The following is a 20,977-nucleotide window of genomic DNA, read 5'->3' as shown; positions in this document are numbered from 1 at the left end:
GGAGAACAAAAAACTTAATTAAATATTTTTGTTTTTTTACAGTACAGTTTCCAATTGTGCAGTGACAATAAAACTTTAGTTCTACCAGCTCTACTAGTAAGGCAGTGTCTAACAATTAAAATTCCCCATTTATTTTTTTTATGTTTTAAGAAATATGTAAGTTGGTAATCAGATATAGTATTTATTCATAGCAGAGAATGAAACACTATTTTTATTCACTGTTTGCCTAGTGTCAACGCTAGAATAGATGCTTTTAGGCATATATAATATGAAAAAAAAACATCCAAAGGAGGAATTAAAGGCAATGTTCTTTTGAAAGGGGAGGACTGAAGGGAAAGCTATATTCACAGACTATTCATTTTGTATGGAGCTATTGGAGCAGTTGTCAACGGCCAGCCTAAGTGCTTAGACGAACTAAAAGTCCGAACTGCTAAGCTTATTGTGTCAGATTTCTTTTTACAAACTGTGTAATTAAGCAAGTAATGAAACTTTTTGTTTCATGTTACATGTTTTGATTTATATTTCTGTAGATTCCTTTCTCCAGCTTTCCTCTTGCAATGTTACTTAAGGAAGAAAGTAGAAAATACTGCTGGCATGCAATAATAATATTGTATAGATTTTGGTTTAGTTTTACTTTCACTTTTAAAAAGATCTATAACATTTAAGACTTCAGCGTTCAGTGACACTCTCCTTTGTCAGATAAGCCTCATTGCTTTGTAAATAACTTCATTGAGTTTGCAATAATAGTTCTTTGCTCACTTAACTCGTAAATGAAAGTGTCAAGAGACTTGCATGACTCCTGGTTGCTTTGGATGCCTACCACAGATTATATTTTCTGATGCTTTGCATGGAGGTTTGATTTGTAGGAAAGCGTGATGTTGAGTAACATGTTCTTGAAGCCATATGAAACGGGGAGAGCAGCTTAGTGATTTCTTATTTCAGAGCCATGGTGCTTAAACGTTGACATGGGTCCTTATGGACCATCACTGTAAATGAGGAAGAAAATAGCCATTTTACTTAGATGTATGACAAAAGTAATGATCAGTGGAACCAGGAAGGGCAAGATGTACACACAACATAAAAAGAAAAAGAAAGGGACAAGAGATGTGTAGGCCAAAATGACAGCACACAGTAGATGAAATCTTCAAGGTTCATATGCTGGTATGCTATGTCTCTTTAGGAAGATGTCAGTGCTTCCCCTGCATGTACCTTTCCCAGAATCTGTAGGGAGTGCCTGCAGGGTGTTCTGTTGCAAAACCATCTGTGGTTATCCAGATTGCATATTCTGAATATTGTAATAGTGCTTTCTTTGTGAAGGAGATGAGAAAACCTATAAGCATTATTACAGTATTTCCTTATGCTTCTTCTAACGACTGTCTGTTCCAAGTGATCCATATCATTGAATATAAGTGAAGGATGAAAGAAAGGACATGCATACTTCCTGAAGCTTTTCTTTCAACAGTTCATCAAGCCAAGCACATTCAAAATTTAAAAAATGGAAATAAAGGAATAATTTAAGCTGTTTAAATATCAAGCTGTTTGGACAGCAAAAGGAATTATTAAGTGACTCATAATAGCTCGTTTGTTCTTGTTTCATGTGATTTTTTTCAAACAGAGGTTCTGTGCATATAGCAAGCTAACGTAAATGGTTAATTCCTGCCCATGCAATGATAATTACCCAAATGACTTCAGTTAAGACTAAGCTATGTGCAAAACCATGCCCAAAGCCACATTAAAAAAAAAAAAAGTGCGCTATTATCTTGGGTTAAAAAGGGTGCTGTACTATTTACTTTTTTATCTTCTAGCCTATCTGTAGCAGTATAAACATAACAGCATGCCAGCACAAAGGAATTGTTGTTTTGAGAATTCTAATTGTACTCCTGTCTGCCAGGGAAGGAAGCAGTCATAAATTTTAGTCATTATCTTAAGTTTCAGGGCTTTAGAGTGTTTGGCACTTTTCTTTCTCTGTTCCTCATTAGCTGATACTTACTGTGTTTTTTATATCCCCAAATACTTCCCTTTTCTTAAGGGGGTTGTTTCCCCAGCATGTTAGAGTGGTATGAAATGATGATAGTGCATGCATAGAGTGACCTAATTAGGCGTTTTAAGATGTCAGCTGCAGCAGCCACTACTGTGGGGTAGCTACATTTCTCTTGAAGTCTGACTTTATGGGAAAAACTCTACTTGAAAGCATGTTCATTTTACTTACATTTTCTGTACATCTCTTCATGTCTTTTTTAATTTGTTATGGATTTCTGTATGGGAGCAGAATCTTGATTGCATATAATAATTGCAGTCATCATCTCTTGCTTCCTGGAGATCTGTGAAGTTGGAAGATTTAATTTTGCATTCTTTTTGGTTTTCACGCTATTTTAGTTCAAGTGACTTCAGTATAGCTTCTCCCAAATTTATATTAGTAAAAAAAGAATGTGGCCCACATGTCTTTGTTGGTGATGTTATGTTAAACCATACATAAAAAAAATCAAATTAATAAAGCATTGTGGACCAAATTTACATAGCTGAAAAGCTGGAGATTCAGTGCTTTCTGTAGAACTTCCAGAGTTACTTGAACACTTAACAGCACTTTTCATCTGATTTTAAGTTCTCTCACCAGCAGAAGGGAGAGAATTGGAGGAAGAGGAGACTGCAAAGACTCTGGAGCTCCTAATCAGATTGTTCAGGGAAGAGGTTACTGACCTCCCATTACACCGTAAGATGGCCGTCATTTTTAAGCTTTGAGGGCTAACAGGTTAGAAGCAGGAGATTAGAGGTAGCTCCGTGGTTTTGTTGCTGCTGATGACACTGAGGAATTGAGGAATTGACTCCACTGGCATTTAAATACCAAGATTATTCCACAGTTGCCAGTAGAATTACATAATCAGAGAATGCTTTGGGCTGGAAGGGACCTTAAAGCCCATCCAGTTCCACCGCCCTGCCATGGGCAGAGACACCTCCCACCAGACCAGGCTGCCCAAAGCCCCATCCAGCCTGGCCTTGAACACCTCCAGGGATGGGGCATCCACAGCTTCTGTGAGCAGCCTGTGCCAATGCCTCACCACCGTCTGAGTGAAAAATTTCTTATGGATCATAGAATCACAGTAGAGTGGGCCAGTAGAGTAACTCATGTGGACAAAACTGGTGGAAAGACTTCAAATAAAAAATAGGGTTTGTGTGTTCCCTGAGCATACACTGTCTTCAGATCAGTTAACTCCCAGTCCAGTTTTGTTGATCCCATTTGAAAGCCCGGTGTTTCAAAATCTCTTCCCACTGATCTCCAACTCCTTAATCTCCTTTCCTTTTGGCAGAACCTACAGAAACTCTGAATTCTGTGTTCTTTTTCATTCCATCTGGGAAAAATGTTCTTTCAAATATAGACCCTGACTTTTTGTGCCATCTGAGCTTGTACTTGAGACTTTGACTCTCTTCCATTGTTTAATTGCATAAGCCCTCTTTTTCCATGGAAGTCTTTATTGCTTCCTTGCTAACCATGGAGGGCCTTTCACAGTCACACTGATCTTTTGCATTTCTAGGGCCTTCAAAACTGCTTACCATCCTTCTACTTTTTCATGGCAAATGCACTGATACTTATTTTACTCCCTTGGAGGCTGTAAGCTTTTGTTTATGTTGAGTTGAAGGACTTTTTTAGATAGAATGGTCTTCAAATTTGTTGTTTGTTTGTTTCCAGCACATGTAGTTGGAGTAACATAAGATTAGTACTTGTTCTGTTTGAATTTGAAAACTGGTACTTTAAATGTACTAGCGCTAGCACAACAAAAAATCTGTAAGTGAAGCACCATGTATCACTTACGTGACTAGTCACATCAGACGTCGCTGGGAGCTGTGGGAGTACGATGAAAAGAGTGTTCTTTGGTATGTACCCTGCTCTTATGTTTTTCTATAAGCATTTAATAACTTAGTTTTCCAGCACTAGTAGCTGCTAGAAATAGAATAATGGGATGTATTGACCTTTGGGCTTAAATGTTTTGTTGTTCGTACAGCAATTTTGCTCAGCAGAGCTAGCAAAAAACTAAAACCAAAGAACCTATAAATAAGATACTGATGTTTTCAAAGGAGAATCCTGATGTTAGGATATTTGAATCCTATTTGGGTTCTAAAATAAGTGACGTTATTTTCAATTATATTTGGCACCCTTGAAACCCAAGTGGCGTTTGATGACTGAAATGTGGAGGGTCCTTAGAATCTTTGAATATTTGTAAAACACATCAACTTATATTGCTGGCTAACAAAGGATTTAGCAACCCGGCTTTGTCTCTATTCGTCTGTCATGCAAATGGTCCTAGATGGTATATCAAGTAGAAAGAATATCCCTTTTTTCTAAACAACGTATTTATTTCAGCAGTACTCTTGAGTCTTTCCAGGCCATGTCACTAAGGTTGTTAACTTTTTAAATTGAAAAGGAAAACAACAACAACAAATCAGTCTCTTTGATCTGTGCGTGCGTAGCCATCATTTATCCAGTCTGTAAATCTGCAGTGTTCCAATGACAACTGATAAGTCTATAGAAAGCCACGACTATTGGAAACCATCCAAATGTCAAACCTAAATGTCAGTCTTTAGCATTGTTCAGTCTTGCAGAGCTGTGGCTGACCATTTGCCTCAGCTCAAGCCTTTTGTGAGAGTATACATTTAGATAAACTTTTTGGTCAGCATTTTGAGTTGTGTTAGTTTTAGGAAATGTTTGCAAGAGTAAAGCATAAACATGAACACTCCTTAGTCTATTTTTGGTGTTTCACTAGTTAGTTATCCAGACAGAAATAACCACATACAAGAGTTCAGGCTAAAAATATGATGTCTGGAGAAAGAAAAATGGATTTTTAACCTATTTTTGATGCATTATGTAGTGAGAATCTTAACCGGAATCTTGTGTACTTGGTTGTTTGTATGTCTGGTGTGATATTTTTTTCCTTTTTTTTCCCTTTTTTCCCTTTTTTTTCCTTTTTATTTTTTCTCTTCATTTTTCTTTTTTGTCTTTTTGTCTTATTTTCCTTTGTTTTTTTGTTTGTTTGTTTGTTTTCTTCTTTTTGTCTATATATGAGAGTCTGCAAGTTGTCTGAGAATTTAATGCCTGATACTACAAATGATTTTGCATGTCCTCAAGTTTACATGCAAGAGTCCTTTACCTTTTGATCAAAAAACATGCTTGCATATCTACTTTATATATTTGTTGCCAGGATTGTGACTTGGTTAAAGTCCAAAGTTCATAAGCTAAATTTGGTGTAATGATGCAAGTAAATTTAATGTCATTTGAATTTAAATAGAAGTTTATTGAGCTTATACCTCCTACCAATATTTGCAAGTAGTGGTTGTTTGCTTTGCTCAGTGCTTTTTTTTTGTTTTTAAATAGAATTTGAAGTATAGTGGAGAGCACCTAGGAGGAAATAGTATCTGTCCTTCTTGTGTTTCTGAGATGAAGAATCAAGCATGAAATTTGGCTGAAAATAACAAGTAGTCCATTCATCAATGCAAACAAAAGTGCTAATGGAGTATAAATCATTTTTTTTAACCTTAGGCTTTCTGTTTTCTTTCTGAGTTACAATACCACTTAGGCTGAGTTCGTTACAAAAGGTTGCAAATTAACAAGTTTTTTCAAGAGGCAATTTTTACAGTTAGCATTTTTTCCTTTGGAAAATTAAGTATTTTGTAAAATCACATGCAAATAAGTAAAAATGATTTATTTTAGTATTGTGGAAATTATGTATGAAATCCATGTTGTCTAGCACATGGACTACCACAGTGAGTTGTAACTGTAGAGATTTATTTTAATTTGTATGGGGTTCCTTTTAACTAGTAGTTCTGGTAGATACTTGAAGTGTTTGCTAGCTTTAAATGCTCTGTTGCAATAAAACAAAGCTGCTATAAATAATAATCTCAGTATACCTACGCTTAGCAAAGGGACTCCAGAGATTTGCCTTGTGGAATGGAGAGGGGGAAATGTGATACCAGCTGAGTAAATACTTGGCAAGAGAGGAAAAGTTGGGTATCTATTTAAAATGTTTTTGTTTTTAATACCGGAAAAGCAGTCAGACATGATATTCAAAACTGACTGTATGGCTATATGGGCTATAACCTACATTCGGTTTTGAATTTAAGGAGATCTGAGACATCTTCTAGCCATCTAAATATTTAGCACATTATGTTTGACTTTTGCCTGTCTTTTACTTGATTTTTTTCACTGTTATAGAAATCTGAATCCAGTCTTAAATTCTTCAGAATTAAGTCAAATTTTTATGAAATTAATATTGATCTAGAGGCAGAGTAGCAATGTAGTAATTTTTACTTTTGCTGAAGCATTACCATGCTATTTCAAGACAATAAAGCTATACTAAATTTATCTGTGTTGGAGACTTATCTGTTAGTAGCAGTAATTCAGAGTATGTGGCTGTAAAACATGTATATATTAACTTAGTGGTATTTTCACATTCAGAACATTTTCTGACTTTTATCTGGAGCCTGAGGTGTAATTTGCTACCACTGCAACCACAGTCCTTCATCCAGTTGTCATTTTGTGATCAAACCAGGATTTGGAGTACTTCAGGCACAATATATTTCCTTACTAATGTGCCGAGCCATCTTGTTAGTCTATTAACTATTAACAGATGTCCTTTTGAATGCAAACCTGCAAGAAAAACAAAACAAGATCATCTCTTGATGGAAACCAAAATTTGTTTTTCATCATATTATAAAACTGCTTGTCCTGGTTTTAGCTGGGATAGGGTTGGTTTTTTTCATAGTACCTGTTATGGTGCTCTGTTTGGGATTTTTGATGAAAATAGTGGTAGTAACATGCTGATGTTTTAGTTGTTGCAGAGCAGTACTGACACAAAGCAAAGGACTCTGTTTCTTGTGTTGCCCTGCTAGTGAGGAGGCTGAGGGTACACGATGAGCTGGGAGGGAACACAGCCAGGACAGCTGGCCTCAAATGACCAGATGGATATTCCATACTGTATGATGTTGTGCCCAGCAATAAAACTTGGGGGGAGTTGGCTGGGGAGGCTGCCATTGCTCAGGGACTGGCTGGGCATTAGGCAGCTGGTGGTGAGCACTTGCACTGTGCATTGCTTGTTCTGTGTATTCCTTCCCTTCCCTTCCCTTCCCTTCCCTTCCCTTCCCTTCCCTTCCCTTCCCTTCCCTTCCCTTCCCTTCCCTTCCCTTCCCTTCCCTTCCCTTCCCTTCCCTTCCCTTCCCTTCCCTTCCCTTCCCTTCCCTTCCCTTCCCTTCCCTTCCCTTCCCTTCCCTTCCCTTCCCTTCCCTTCCCTTCCCTTCCCTTCCCTTCCCTTCCCTTCCCTTCCCTTCCCTTCCCTTCCCTTCCCTTCCCTTCCCTTCCCTTCCCTTCCCTTCCCTTCCCTTCCCTTCCCTTCCCTTCCCTTCCCTTCCCTTCCCTTCCCTTCCCTTCCCTTCCCTTCCCTTCCCTTCCCTTCCCTTCCCTTCCCTTCCCTTCCCTTCCCTTCCCTTCCCTTCCCTTCCCTTCCCTTCCCTTCCCTTCCCTTCCCTTCCCTTCCCTTCCCTTCCCTTCCCTTCCCTTCCCTTCCCTTCCCCCCGTTATTTATTAAATAAACATTCTTAAAATTGGCTCTTATACAGAAATACAGGTACATGAAATGAGTGAAATAAACATTACATTGTGTAGAATAAGCCTCTTAATATGTCCCATTACTTTAAACTGAGGCTTTAAGTTGGAACATGAAGCAATTCCTTCTTCATTCCCTCCATCTCTCTTGGCTTTAGCTGCAAAAAATGTTATTTCTTCCTGCAGTAATTAGAGAGTTAATGGGGCTCTTTGTGCTGCTACTGTAGAATAGCGACTGCATTTTATTAAATTCTGAGATTGGAGTTATTGCAGAGCCCACTAGCACCGTTATAGTTAAGCATTTCCAATATAAACTTTTATTCCAGGGGTTTATAACTGGCTATAAAAACTTGTCCCTGGATTAAAGTTGGCATAAAATGCTTTGGCTCATGAAAAGTACGTATATATACACATGTATGAAGGGCAGTTATGTGATTATGTATATTATATATAGCGTACATCACACAGATTATAAATGTTTAACCATGTATGTATACATAGTCATATTGTTGGCAAACAAAGGACTTGTGGGTGGTACGTTGGCTGGAAACTGTCTTAGGCACAGCCATCGTGAAGTGATACGGTTTTTGATCTTTGGAGAAGTAAGGAAGGCAGTTAGCAGAACTGCTGCTTTGGATTTCTAGAGGGCAGACACTCGCCTGTTTAGAGACCTGGTCGACAAGAGACCCTCGAGAGGCAGTTCTAAAGGCAGAGCAGTCCAGGAAGGCTGAACTTTCTTCAAGAACGAAATCCTAAAGGAGCGGGAACTGGCTGTTCCAGTGCACCAAAAGCTGTGCCAGCCAGGAAGAAGACCAGCCTGGCTGAACAGAGAGCTTCTTCAGGAACTCAGGAACAAAAAGCGTTTATGAGCTCTGGAAGAACGGATGGACAGTTCAGGAGGACTTCAAAGCTGTTGTCAAGTTGCTCAGCGAGAAAATTAAAAGGGCCAAAAGCTGAATGGAACTCAATTTGACTAGTGCAGTAAAAGACAAAAAAAATTGCTTTTATAAATACATCAACAGCAAAAGGAGGACTACGGAGAACCTCAGTCCTTTACTGGATGTGAGGGGAAACGTAGTGCTGAAAGATAAGGATAAGGCTGAGGTACTTAATGACTTCTGTGCTTCAGTCTTTATTAGTAAGGCCAGTTGTTCTCAGGGTACCCAGCAAATGCGACTTCAGTCTACAAGGACAGCAGGAAGGAAGAGCCAGGAAACTACAGGCCTGTCAGTCTGACTTCACTCCCATGGAAGGTTATGGAGGAGATCATCCTGGGTGCCGTCACATGGCACATAAAAGACAATCAAGTGATCAGAAGCAGCCATCATGTTTTTATGAAGGGCAGGTCCTGCCTGACTAACCTGATCTCCTTCTAATACAAGCTGATCTTAGTAGATGAGGGAATGGCTGTGAGTGTTGCCTACCTGGATTTTAGTGAAGTGTTTGACACCATCTCCCACAGTATTCTCCTGGAGAAACTATCTGCTTATGGCTTGGATAGGTGCTTGGTAAAGAACTGGCTGGATGGCTGGGCTCGAAGAGTCATGGTGAATGGAGTTAAATCCAGTTGGAATCCAGTCACCAGTAGCATTCCACGTGCCTCAGTACCAGGAATAGTTTTGTTTAATGTTTTTGTCAATGATCTGGATGAGGGGATCAGGTGCGCCCTATGTAAGCTTGTGGACAATACCAAGTTAGGCGAGACTGCCTATCCACTTGAGTGTCGAAAGGCTTTGCAGAGGGATCTGGATAGGCTAGATCCATGGGTCAGGTCTAATCACATGGCATTCAACAGTGTGATCAGTAATCTGTTGAATGGCATCCAACAAGGCTAAGTGCAGGGTGCTGCACTTGTGGCATAACAACCCCATCCAGCCTTACAGACTTTGGGAAGAGTGGCTGGAAAGTTGCTCAGCAGAAAAGGACCTGGGGGTGCTGTTCGAAGCCAGCTGAACATGAGCCAGCGGTGTGCCCAGGTGGCCAAGAAGGCCAATGGCATCCTGGCTTGTATCAGAAATGGTGTGGCCAGCAGGACTAGAAGTGATCGTCTCCCTGTACTTGGTGCTGATGAGACTGCACCTCGAATACTGTGTTCAGTGTTGGGCCCTCACTACAAGAAGAGCAAGGTGCTGGAGCTTGTGCAGAGAAGAGCAATGAAGCTGGTGAAGGGGCTGGAAAACAAGAGTTATGAGGAGCAACGGAGGGAACCGGGGTTGTTTAGTCTGGAGAAGAGGTGTTTAGGGCAACCTCACCACTCTCTGAAACTACATGAAGGGAGGTTGCAGCGAGTAGGGTGATGGTTGGTATCTTTTCTCAGGTGACAAGTGATAGGACATGAGGAAGTGGTCTCAAGTTACACCAGAGGACATTTAGATTGGATACAAGGAAGAATTTCTTCACAGTGAGGGTGGTCAGGCATTAGAATGGGCTGCCCAGGAAGTGGTGGAGTTGCCATCCCTTGAGGTGTTTAAGAGATGTGTGAATGTGGTGCTTAGGGTTATTCTTTAGTGATGGGACTCAGTAGGTCAGGTTGATGGTTGGACTTGGTGATCCTGAAGATCTTTTCCAAACTAGATGATTCTGTGATACTATGATCACATATACCCATGACTGCCCTTCATGTATGTGCATATTTATGTGTATGTATGTAGTGCTAATGATTTTTTTTGTCACAAGAGTTGCATAGAATTTAAAAACTAAACTTACTCTTTTTCCTCCAAACAGCTGTGTATAGAGAGATAGAATATGGAGAGATAAAAGTGGTAATTAGTTGTAATTGTTGAATATTATTTATGAGATTTTGAAACTAGATTTCAGAACTGAGTTTTCCTCTCTCTGTCTTTTTTTATCTATACCTTAACTTTTTTTTCCCTACTAACTGCGTAAGATGATGGAAAGTTTTGTTGCAGATCAGTATTGAAATAGCTCAGTCTTGTGTTTATTATTATTATTACCAACAGTCAGTAACATTGTAATGTTTCATTCCAATTTCTGAGTCATATAAATAGTAAAGTGCTTATAAATGCAGATTTTTGCATTGTATGTGCTATAAGTGTTAAGAAAGAAGATAGTTACCTTTGTGGCCAATTTTTTGATGCTGTATGATTACTTTGAAAAGGGCCAAAAAAAGTCAGTGTTCAAAGCAGCCACAGACTCCTATCATGTGGTTATTTCTGATCTGACTTCCTGCTATACCAGGTATTCTAAGCATTCTTTGTCTCTCTGTCTTTCATAATCCCTAATTTGCTGGCCACACCTGTGGAGAAGCAAGTAATATATTTTAGATTTTAAATGCAGTCTGCAAGATAAGTGATGCTCAAAGCAAAAGGAAATGCACGGAAAGCTTTAAATCCATTAAATCCACACTTCTTTACTTCTGGCACCAGTTGCCAGCTACAAACGTCAGTCTATTTCATTGCAGCCATGGTGTCAAGTTTAAACAAAACACCAAAATTATTCATATGAAGTGGTCACTCTGTTTTGCTTTTTTTTTTTTTTTCCCCCCAAGGAAGTTGGTCTAGGTCTTTTGAGCCCAAATCCAGTGTTCTAACATTGTACAGCCTTCCCGAACTCTTCTTGTTTTTATGAGTAAGTAGTAGCTCTTTGCCAAGTTTGAAATGCATACTCCAAATTTCTGGGCTGCTAATACTGATAAAAATATGTCTTGAAATAGGGTGTACTGTTTGCTTTTTTTTACTATTTGTTTTAAAAAACACGGTATGCATTTTTATTATTAATTCTGATCTTGGAAGTGCTGATTACATGTGTAGAAGTTTCAGTACATTAAAAAAGTGAAAGCTATTGAAATTGTGGATAAGGTATGGGATCTCTAGTGACAAGATCTAATAGTCTAAAGATGTACATTCTATAGTATTAATCTTATTGTCTGTGGTGTAATCTTGTATGGAATGTTTCTGCAGTAGGGCAATAGAATGATTGAATTTACTTGATTAGGAATTGTTTCTGAATGTGGTTATTGTTGGAAATGCTTTATACGACACACTTATTTAAGAAGTCACTGCTTATCGGTCATTATGAATGAGGAAAAGGGTGTGCTTCTTGTTTTTTTTTTCTTACTGTGATTGGTAATAGCTTTTGTCTTCTAATGCTGATTTTACTGTTTGGCTTGATTGGATGAAAGCAGCAGAGATAGATTTCTTAGATTCTTTTTGGGTTTCCTCTTCAACTGAGAAATGATTTTAGGTACAACAGAGTTATGGTAAGGGACATTTCATTAGTGTCTAGGTGTAAATACGTCTATCATGACTATTTTTCTAAGTCTTTTTCTACCTTAGTTTGATGTAAGCTAAGCAGAGACTGAACTGGCACTATAGTGCCAAGAAAAATGTCTTGGATTTCTTCTGTTCTATGTCTCCCAGTCCCTCAGAACAAATAAACAAGCAAACAAACAGAAAAGCAGGCCTCTTCCCACTAATCCTACAATGAGTGTTCATATGTAACTCCAGAAAGAGAAATGAAGCCATAAGCCAAAGACCTGGTATCTATTTTAGAACACTAAGTATTTGACAAAATTGTAAAAGTTATCTAAAATACCAGTATTTTACAAATAACTACATGCTAAACAAGTTCTGTTCCCTTCCTATACTTATGACAACTGGTTTATAATTTAATGTTTTGATTTTGTACTGATATTTTTCATACAGTTTTCTAAGTATTATTTACAAAGAAGCAATTTGCTTTTGCCCATAAAAGTGCAGTTTCAGCAACCAGGCAATATATGCAGCTGACAATTTTTCTTATTTTTAGTCTATTGAAATGAATGGTGTGGTCTCTATAATGCTGGTGTAGATCATGAGTAATTCCATGAAGTTCAGAGAAGATCTGTCCCGTGTGCTTAGGATCATAATTTGTCTATGAAAGTTAAACTGTAACAGATTAATCCTGAAAAATATAGTCTTGTATATGTTTGGCTTTTTTAGCTCTTAATGATGATGAGTGAGTTATTAAATGTTGTTTCTAATTCTCATGAGGTATATTGTGATATTGTTAGAAAAAAAAACAACAGGAGATCTTGTGCAAATCAGGAGTGTTTAATTGAGTGTTTAGAGCTCAGTTCATAAAAAGCAGATTCTGGTGATGCTTTCTCATGTAATTTATCTAATACTTTTGGAACTCTGGAGTAATCAAAAATTCACCCTCTTATCTTTGGTTTAGGCAGATTTAGTTTTTGTTGGACAGTTGCACACAAAATAACTTTCTGTGAACACAGCAATTAAGCATCTTATCCTTGCGTCTTTGTTAATCAAATAAAAAGCCCTGAATTCCACTCAAAAGAAAAAAGAAAATAAAGTTGGGATTTCCTGCTACTTCTGTTAGTTATGGGCATCCCCTTTAGGGAGGTGGGAAATGGAAGGCTGTGTTGAAACTGAATGCCCATCTCTGCTGCGCAGTTAGTTACCTGAAGCACCACTTCTAATACATGGGGAGAATAAATAAATAAATAAACAAACAAAATAAAATAAATAAATAAGGAGATAATCCTAATACCAATTCTCCTTATCATGCTTGTAGTGTATGTTATGCTAAGTGTGTCTCACTGCTTTCCAGCTGAGAAACAGGGAGAATTAGCAAGCGATATCAATCCTACCGAGTATAGACTGCCTGCAGTACTCACTGTAGCTATGTGCCTCTATACTGAGGTGCCTTGTGCTAGGCAGTTCTGTGCGTAAAGACTGCTTCCAAGCGTATTGTTTGTAATGTTTTGACAGAGGCCAAACTGCTGACTTTCTCTTGTTTTTCAGCTGCAGGGGTATAGAAATCAGGAGGCAGCAAGGAGAAAGACACAGGCAGAGTTGTGAAGTAGTAATTTATCAATGTTGTGAAGACAAACTGGTACAGGGGGTGCTGAGCAGTGATATCATGAAGTAAAATAAACAGGCATGAGCAAGAACATAGGCACCCGCAAGGGAACAGACTATAAGATGATATAGAGCTAGTGAACACATTACAAGCACAGCTAGATCAGTAGGTAAAGAAAACAGTTTTGATTGGTGTGTTTTGCATGGCATAGTGAAAAATACCAAATTTCCTTCTGGTCCTCCAAACTGTATATTTGACACCAGTGAAGTATAAACGTTACAAATGTAGTAAGATGCTGCAGTACCAGTTCCTGTATGTTATTTCTGTCTGTTACTATTTTAATTTTGGGTAGTGACCAAGAAACAGAGTAGAGGAATAGGTCTTCCAAAGTACCTAATTACAGACGAGAACACGTAGCCCTGTCAAACAGTTCCTGTGGAGTGCTTTTCCTTTTGGTCTTGCAACATGAAGAACACAGTAATAGTTTCTTTCTGAAATGTGCGAATGTCAAAACTTACATTTATGTAAGGCTAAAATTTGAGTAAACTTCAAGATGGGGTTAGCACCCTGCTTAAGACTTTTTTTTTTGTCTCATTAGAAAACGTTTGCGTGTTAGAAATGCTCTTTAGGGATCTCACAGCCCTTGACAACATTCTGAAGTGACAAAAAGTCAATGATGGACAAGGGAGATGAGTGTCTTCAGAGCCTATTGCAGCATTCTGATTATGCTATTTATGCTATTTGTTAGATTTTTTTCTATTATTGTTATTAATAATTGCGCGCGCCCTGTCTTGGGCTCTTTTGAAACAAATTGGCGTAAAAGTGTCTTTTAATTAAGAGCAAACCCAAAAGCCTGCCCAAAACTGTGAAACAGGGCTTTCAAAGTCCTTATATGCATTTTTGCAATTATCTGATGTTTATTCTCACCTCTGTTAGAAGGGCTTTTTTGAATGGGTTTCCTATTAACTGGTGCTAAAAGGGCTTGTTTTTAATGTTGTTCCCCTTCCTTCTACAAGATGAAATTCAGAATAAGCTTATATGAGGAAATTCAAGTTTAACATGATTGTGAAGCAAGTGGAAGGACCACAGAATGTTTACAAACAAAAAGAGAGCTCCACAGAAGATTTGTGTTTCTTCATGTCTGTGGGTTGAACTCTTTCTGCTGGTTTTGATGTTTTTCCAAAAGTGTGATTGTCAGGTAATTTAAAGTGAGTAACATACACAAGGTTTTAGATCTTGTGCAATACACAGATAGTGAATTACTTTGGGGCAGAGATTCAAGTGTTGTTGTTTTTTTTCTTTTTTTAGCTTCCAGAAAGTTTGGGAAGAAAGACAAATAAAAAGAAAAATTAGCATAAGCTAAAAATAATCCAAGCAAAACACTTAGAACACAGGCTATGAAATGAAAATTAGGTCTTTCTCTGCAGTGAATCATTTTTGTCTCAACTGTATGTTCTTTCTACATTTCCCCAAAAACCTTCCCAAATATGTATGTTAGCTTGTTTCTAGTAACAGTATCTGTATTCACATAGTCTGTGGCAGGAAAACAAACACAGAGAAAAACAACAACCAAAAAAACCCACAAACCTTACCATAACGATCTTCAATAATTAATGGAATAATTTAGAATATTTCATCTTCCATTGCCACCAATACAAATTCTTAAGTTACTGTTATGATCAGAGTTTTTTTCTTACTGCATACCAAGTGCTTGGATGTGGGTTAGATGAGGCTTTCACTATTATACACCTTTGCAGACAGGGTTCAAAACAGAAATATGCTATTTCTCCAGTCAGTTCTTGTATAAACAAAATTTGGTGCTAAAGAGCTTACTTCATATGAATCAGGAGGCAGGAAAGCCTTTCTTGTCACAGTTTTTTTTTCCCCCCAACTTTGAGACTGTCTGCAAGACTTTTATGATATGCTTACTGCCTCTGACCAAGGTAATTTAATACCTTTCAGTGTAGCTTTTGGTCTTATTTATCATTGTCCTCTTTGAAAACTTATCTCATGATATCTCTCTTAATAGCATTGGCATTTAGGATTTTTTTCACTTCTCTCAGCTGCTGCATGTCTATTTTTTCCTCTTTCATAACATTCACCCCTTCTATGCTACTGTATAGTCTCCTTTCTTCATCTGTGTTGTAATTTAGTACTAATTTTGATCTTGACCATTCAGCTATGTCTCCCTCTGCTTAAATGGCTTGCATCCTATACTTCCTGTATTTGCTATTATTTTTCTTTGCTGTTGTAACATTCTGTCAGTTGGAAAACTTCATTTCTGAAGGACAGTTTTATCAAATTTGTAGTGTTCAGCAGTTTATTTCATCCTTTTGACTTTGTCATTTGTTGAACTGTTTCTTTCTCTGCTCAGTCCCCACTTCTGTTAACATGGGAATTCACAAACACCCAGGTTGAATTTCAGCTACCCTTTATGCAAGGGAATATCCAAACCTTTCTTTAGCGTCTCATGATCCATTGCTAGTTTCCTTAGCAAAGTTCTGACTTTGTTTGTGGTGATAACGTCATGTGAGGCCTGAGGTTTTCCCCTAACTTCAGCAGCAGTGGGCTGGACGTTGGCCTGGGGGGCCTTTACAGTTCTGAGTTGGGACTAATCTTTGGAAGTCTCCAGCATGTGTCAAAAGGCATCTTTTCCATCTGTCACATGTTCTGTGCTTTTAGAATAGTTAATCCAGTCTGCTTGGCTAGTGTTACTGTTCTGACATTTATATGCTGATTGGTTAAATTTGCTGCTGAATCTGCTGCTGAATCTGCTGCTGGGCAGTGACTACAACCTTCAATAAGCTGCTGCTGCTGCTGCCGTTTGGCTAAGGATGTAGAACTCGTTTTTCAACACGGCCACCATCAGATGCTGGCAGCTTTGGACCCATTTTGCCAAGGAACATAATTTCCTTTTTCTTTTTGGTTTCCTTCCACAGTGTGTTTTACTTCCAACTACTTTACGCATTACTGCAGTAGTCTATAATGTTTTTTCTTTAAAATGAAATAGTCTTCCGCTTCTTTGGTTTGACCAAGAATGTTTGGAGGTGAGTGTTGATGTGGTTTACCACACCCTCCACAAGAAAGTTTTCTATTTTTGGATGAAAAATTCTTTGTGTTTACAAGGTCTGATGGATGGCCAAGCTTTTAAGAACAGCTTAAGCAGTGTTAATTTGTCAGCAAAGTACACATTTTTGTCACTGTAGGAAAGACGGGGTCCAGCCACTGTGGAAAGAACTTGTGATCCTTCACTGTTATTTTTGGAGAGTGTGTTGAGAGGATTGGCTGGCCTTTGCTTTTGATTTTTATTATTATTATTTTTTTCCGCCTGTAATAAACCAGGAAGGGAACAGATGCTGAAGTACATAGTGTCATGGATGTTTTGTCATGGAGAAATTCAGCTGAGCTAAGTGAGTTCACACAATCAGTTCTTTTAAGATAGTTCAGATATCAGATATTAAGTACATTATGTCCTTTTTTACATTGAAATCAGATTCAAAGGCTGGGACAAACAAGTTACACAATGTTGAGCTAAGTTGTAATTTAGAGATCACCATGCTTAGACATGATCAGTAGTTGCAAGCCAATAACTTTACAAATGCTTCTGGACATTTTTGCTTCTGAATATTTATTTGTATTATCCTTTTAAAGAAACAAAAAAAAAAAGAGAAAAATAAAAATCAGATGAAAAAGCAGTCTTAAAATACTTGCCCTATTTTTGTAATTGTCTATGTTAGCAACTAACACAGTGGATGAACGGGTTGAAGTAGTCACTATAGAGGCCCCTACATCCAGCATATGTACAGTTGGAGAGGTGTACTTTGTACTAGATTTATTCTCACCCCGTGAGCTAAATATCTGTTCCTGTACACTGAAGCTGCCCCAAGGAGTGCTATTTGTTTAGCCCCTTTCTTTCCTGTTGAGGTGAAATGGTGTGCACAACTGCAACACAGATCCCTGTCTAGCTTCCTTTAGAAATAATCAGTTGGCCTGCAACAAAATCTCTCGGAAAGCTGACACAGTCACACTGAAGTGCATGCTGGAATGTGCATGGTGTCCAAGAAGTCTGTCCAACAGTCAGGCACCACAATACTTGTGTCCAGGCTCTGGATCAGCCATGATGACATGAAGGACTTGTTTCAGGTCCTTAATGTGTCTCAGGTTCTTCCTGGGTTTGCAACTATGTTCTGTAGCTTTTGGATATGTCTTTTTGTACCCTTTTGAAGCTGACTGTGATCGGCATTTCCATTCTGTTCGACTCCGTGAGTCATCAGGCTTTGTTCACCATCCTTTGTCTCCAGGCCTGGGTGTCTTTGGAAACTGCACTTAGGTGTGCTGAAGTCTTGATCACCCACTCACTAATCAGTGTGCCATTAGCAAAGAACGTGGAGAGCCTTTTCCTTACTGTGTGGTCCTCCTGTTGCCTCTACTCCTAGGCATCCCTGTTTGTGCTGTGTTCACGCGTACTATCACAACAATCCACTATATTGCTAGAAAAAACAAGATAATAATGATTTTTTATCTTCTGTAGCTTAGCTTTTGCTCTCTCAATGACTTTTTTTTCCTTCCCCCCCCCCCCCCGAAGAAGTTCTGTTAAACAGTAACATCAGGACAACTTGCAGCTGCAGTGTTAAACTCAGACTAAGCTGTGACTAGAAAGCAAGAGAGTTATCAGTAGGGCATGTGAGCCAGTATCAACCCTGTAAGCTGCAGTTATGTAAGGCATGGTCTAGAAGTGGAAGAGTTACAGAGCCATTACCACACTGAGTCCTGTGCCTTTGTCTCAGCAAGATAAAGATGTTGATCAACAGCCTGCAGAACTTCTGACTGGAGAATGTAACACTAAGTCAAACAGGCCTACTCAGGAACCTGTGTGGCCCAAGAAACTCTATAGAAAAGAACCAAAATGGAACCCGTGACTAATTTTTATCTCAACAACCTGGACATGCTGAGCCAATAGTACCTGCAAAGCCTCTTGCTTGACAGCAATCAAGTCAGAGTCAGTGACCTCCAGAATCAACTACATTTATCTTCAGCTAATTGGAACTGTTGCAGAGACGTGTGTAGACAACACTAGTGGGCAATGGGTATTGAGTGGGAAACTTGACAAAAATCTACATGTTGCTGTCGTCTTTATGCTTCAGAAGTGTGAAACAATCACACCAAGAAAGGCTTTTGCCACGATAGTAGGATATAACAGAATTAGATTTATATGTAGAGGCTTTTTCTGAAACATATCAAACATCTGCTTTTCAGACTGGCTTTCCATAGATTTTAGAATATATTTCAAGATATTGGATATCTCAAAACCCTCCATCTTACCAATGTAAAACCCTAAGAGACCATATAAAGTTTTACTGTGGTGAAATCTGTGTTGATCTGCAACACGGGAAAACTGAAGAAAACAAGCATATCAGGCGGATAAATGTCAGTGGAATTGATCTAATTTTGCCAAGTGAATTCTCCCAATAAGTAAGAAACAGGACATACTGTACCATCTTGCTATCAGGAGCAAGGGGAATGTTGCCTATGTTTGCTTTGCATAAATATTTAATACTGCAGATATATTTATATATATATATCCCTATCAAAACAAGAAACATCTTTGCCTCTGCCTTTCCCCTGAAGGAAGGATCAAAGCAAAAACAATGTGCAACAGATGTTAGTCACATGGCTTAATGCAGTGTGATTTATAAAACTGTACAGAATCCAAATTTGCTTCTAGTCATATTGTTGTTAGTAGATTACCTCAACTGAAAGCTAGTCAAAGTACTTCCAAATTATGCAACTATAAGAGACTGGAATTAGTCCTGCCCCCATGTATAGTTTATTTAGATTGTAAGGCTTTAGGAAGACTTTCCAAAACTTTATGCTGCTGTGTGTTTATGTTGATTAAAACAATTCTGTTCAGTCATCAGCTTTTGTTTATACAGTGTGTATTTTCAGGAATAATTTTCTCAGACATGTAAAGACTGTTAAAAGATTCTGAGACAACAAGTCCTATAGCAGTCTGTTTTTATCACATAATTTACATTTTTTAGTGTTGCTTTAAAGCATAATGAAAGTTTTATTTTATACAGTCTACATTTTTTTCACTTATCAAAACTATGAAGAAAGCTTGTTTTACAAATGCAAGTATTTGCATGGTAGTAAGGTGAAAATTATGTGTATTTATTAGTTTTTATTTTCAAGTGACACAGTATTTTAATTCTGATAGCACTGTCATTTTAGTGCTTCATTATTTTTCACTTGGGAAGTGCTGCAAAAGCTATCAAAGCTATTAGGACATGTTTATAAAAATCTTACTTCTTGTGTAGCAGAGTGTAAAATAGCCACCAATAACTTAATAGATAACTCAGTAATATGGCAAGAAGACCATGAAAAAGTGACTTTAATGGTAAACTGTTGTTTTTCTTGTTTGATTGCACAACACGAGTTAATAAAAAATAGATCAATAAGGGTAGATCAATAAGGAGGGGCTTGGTAAGTCTGTGTTGTACTTTTGTTTGTATAAACATACCTACCAGGCTTTGTATATGCAGTAAGATGAGCTGTTGAATACTTTGCTGATTTGGTGTGAAACTGTACAAACTTGTATAATACATTCTGGATGCCTTGGAATTATCTGTTTAATGAAAAATAGTTCAATTAAAAGGTGTGAAAGTAGGTGGCGCCATTTTCTAGAAAGCAAGATGGAAATGCAGAAAGAACTTTTCTAGGGATTATTAGCAGTAATAATACTTTACATGAAGTGAAAGACAGATTTCCCTTTCTGGGGAATTTTTCAGTTGCACATCAGGGGCACACTATGGGTGCTATTTTTAAAAAGAATTCAGCAAATACATACTTCATGCTTAAAAATGCTTGGCATCTCATGGCATAAGAACTTTTCATTAAGGATGTCTGCATAACAAGACTGAACCACCCTATCTGAGTTTGTTATATGTGCATTCTGAATTACTGATTAATGCAGCGTCCAAGGAGGGTAAAAGCAAGAAATATGCATAATTTGTTCAGTTTCAAAACTAATTGTTTTGCTTGTGTTTTTCTCATTAGTTTTATATTGTCTTAAATGTGATTCTTTGCTCTAAAAGCACAGAAAGGAGCTTGTTCTTATTTTGTGACAGCTGCATTTGTTTATGAACGCTTCTTTGTAGGCTGTTGTAATAATTTGACCTAAAATGGATAGATGTTCAAACTGTTACATGAAGCCCTATTCTAAACGGTGTAGCTTACTTCTCAGCAAGAATGCTGAATGTGTCAGAACAGAGTACCTTTCCAAAATAACCACCTGAAAAGCAGGAAAGAATAGCGCTGTTAGGTCATCCAGATAAAGATATCAAACTTCAGTCATTACATTTTCTCTCTGCTTACAATTAATGTCCACGTAAATCACATTGTCATAACAATAGACCATTAAAAGCTCAGCAAGCCACAACTGTGGAACTTACAAGGTGATTTCAACTTCTTTGGTTTTTGCTTATTTGTTTGTTTTTCTGTGGTATACTGCTACTTAGAATTAATTTTAACATAGATTTCTTTAGTGTGTACTGTACAGTCTCCATTTAA

At 38.0% G+C, this 20,977-nt stretch overlaps 1 protein-coding gene across 18 annotated transcripts in view; it reads left to right on the top strand.

Moving 5' to 3' along the window:
- Positions 1-20,977, top strand: part of AOPEP (aminopeptidase O (putative)) — a 200,085-nt gene that overhangs the window by 39,516 nt on the left and 139,592 nt on the right. The window lies entirely within an intron of this gene.

This window comes from Anser cygnoides, chromosome Z, assembly GCF_040182565.1.
Source record: "Anser cygnoides isolate HZ-2024a breed goose chromosome Z, Taihu_goose_T2T_genome, whole genome shotgun sequence".
NCBI classification, from domain to species: Eukaryota; Metazoa; Chordata; class Aves; order Anseriformes; family Anatidae; genus Anser; species Anser cygnoides.
This window is presented reverse-complemented; position numbering and strand designations above follow the sequence as displayed.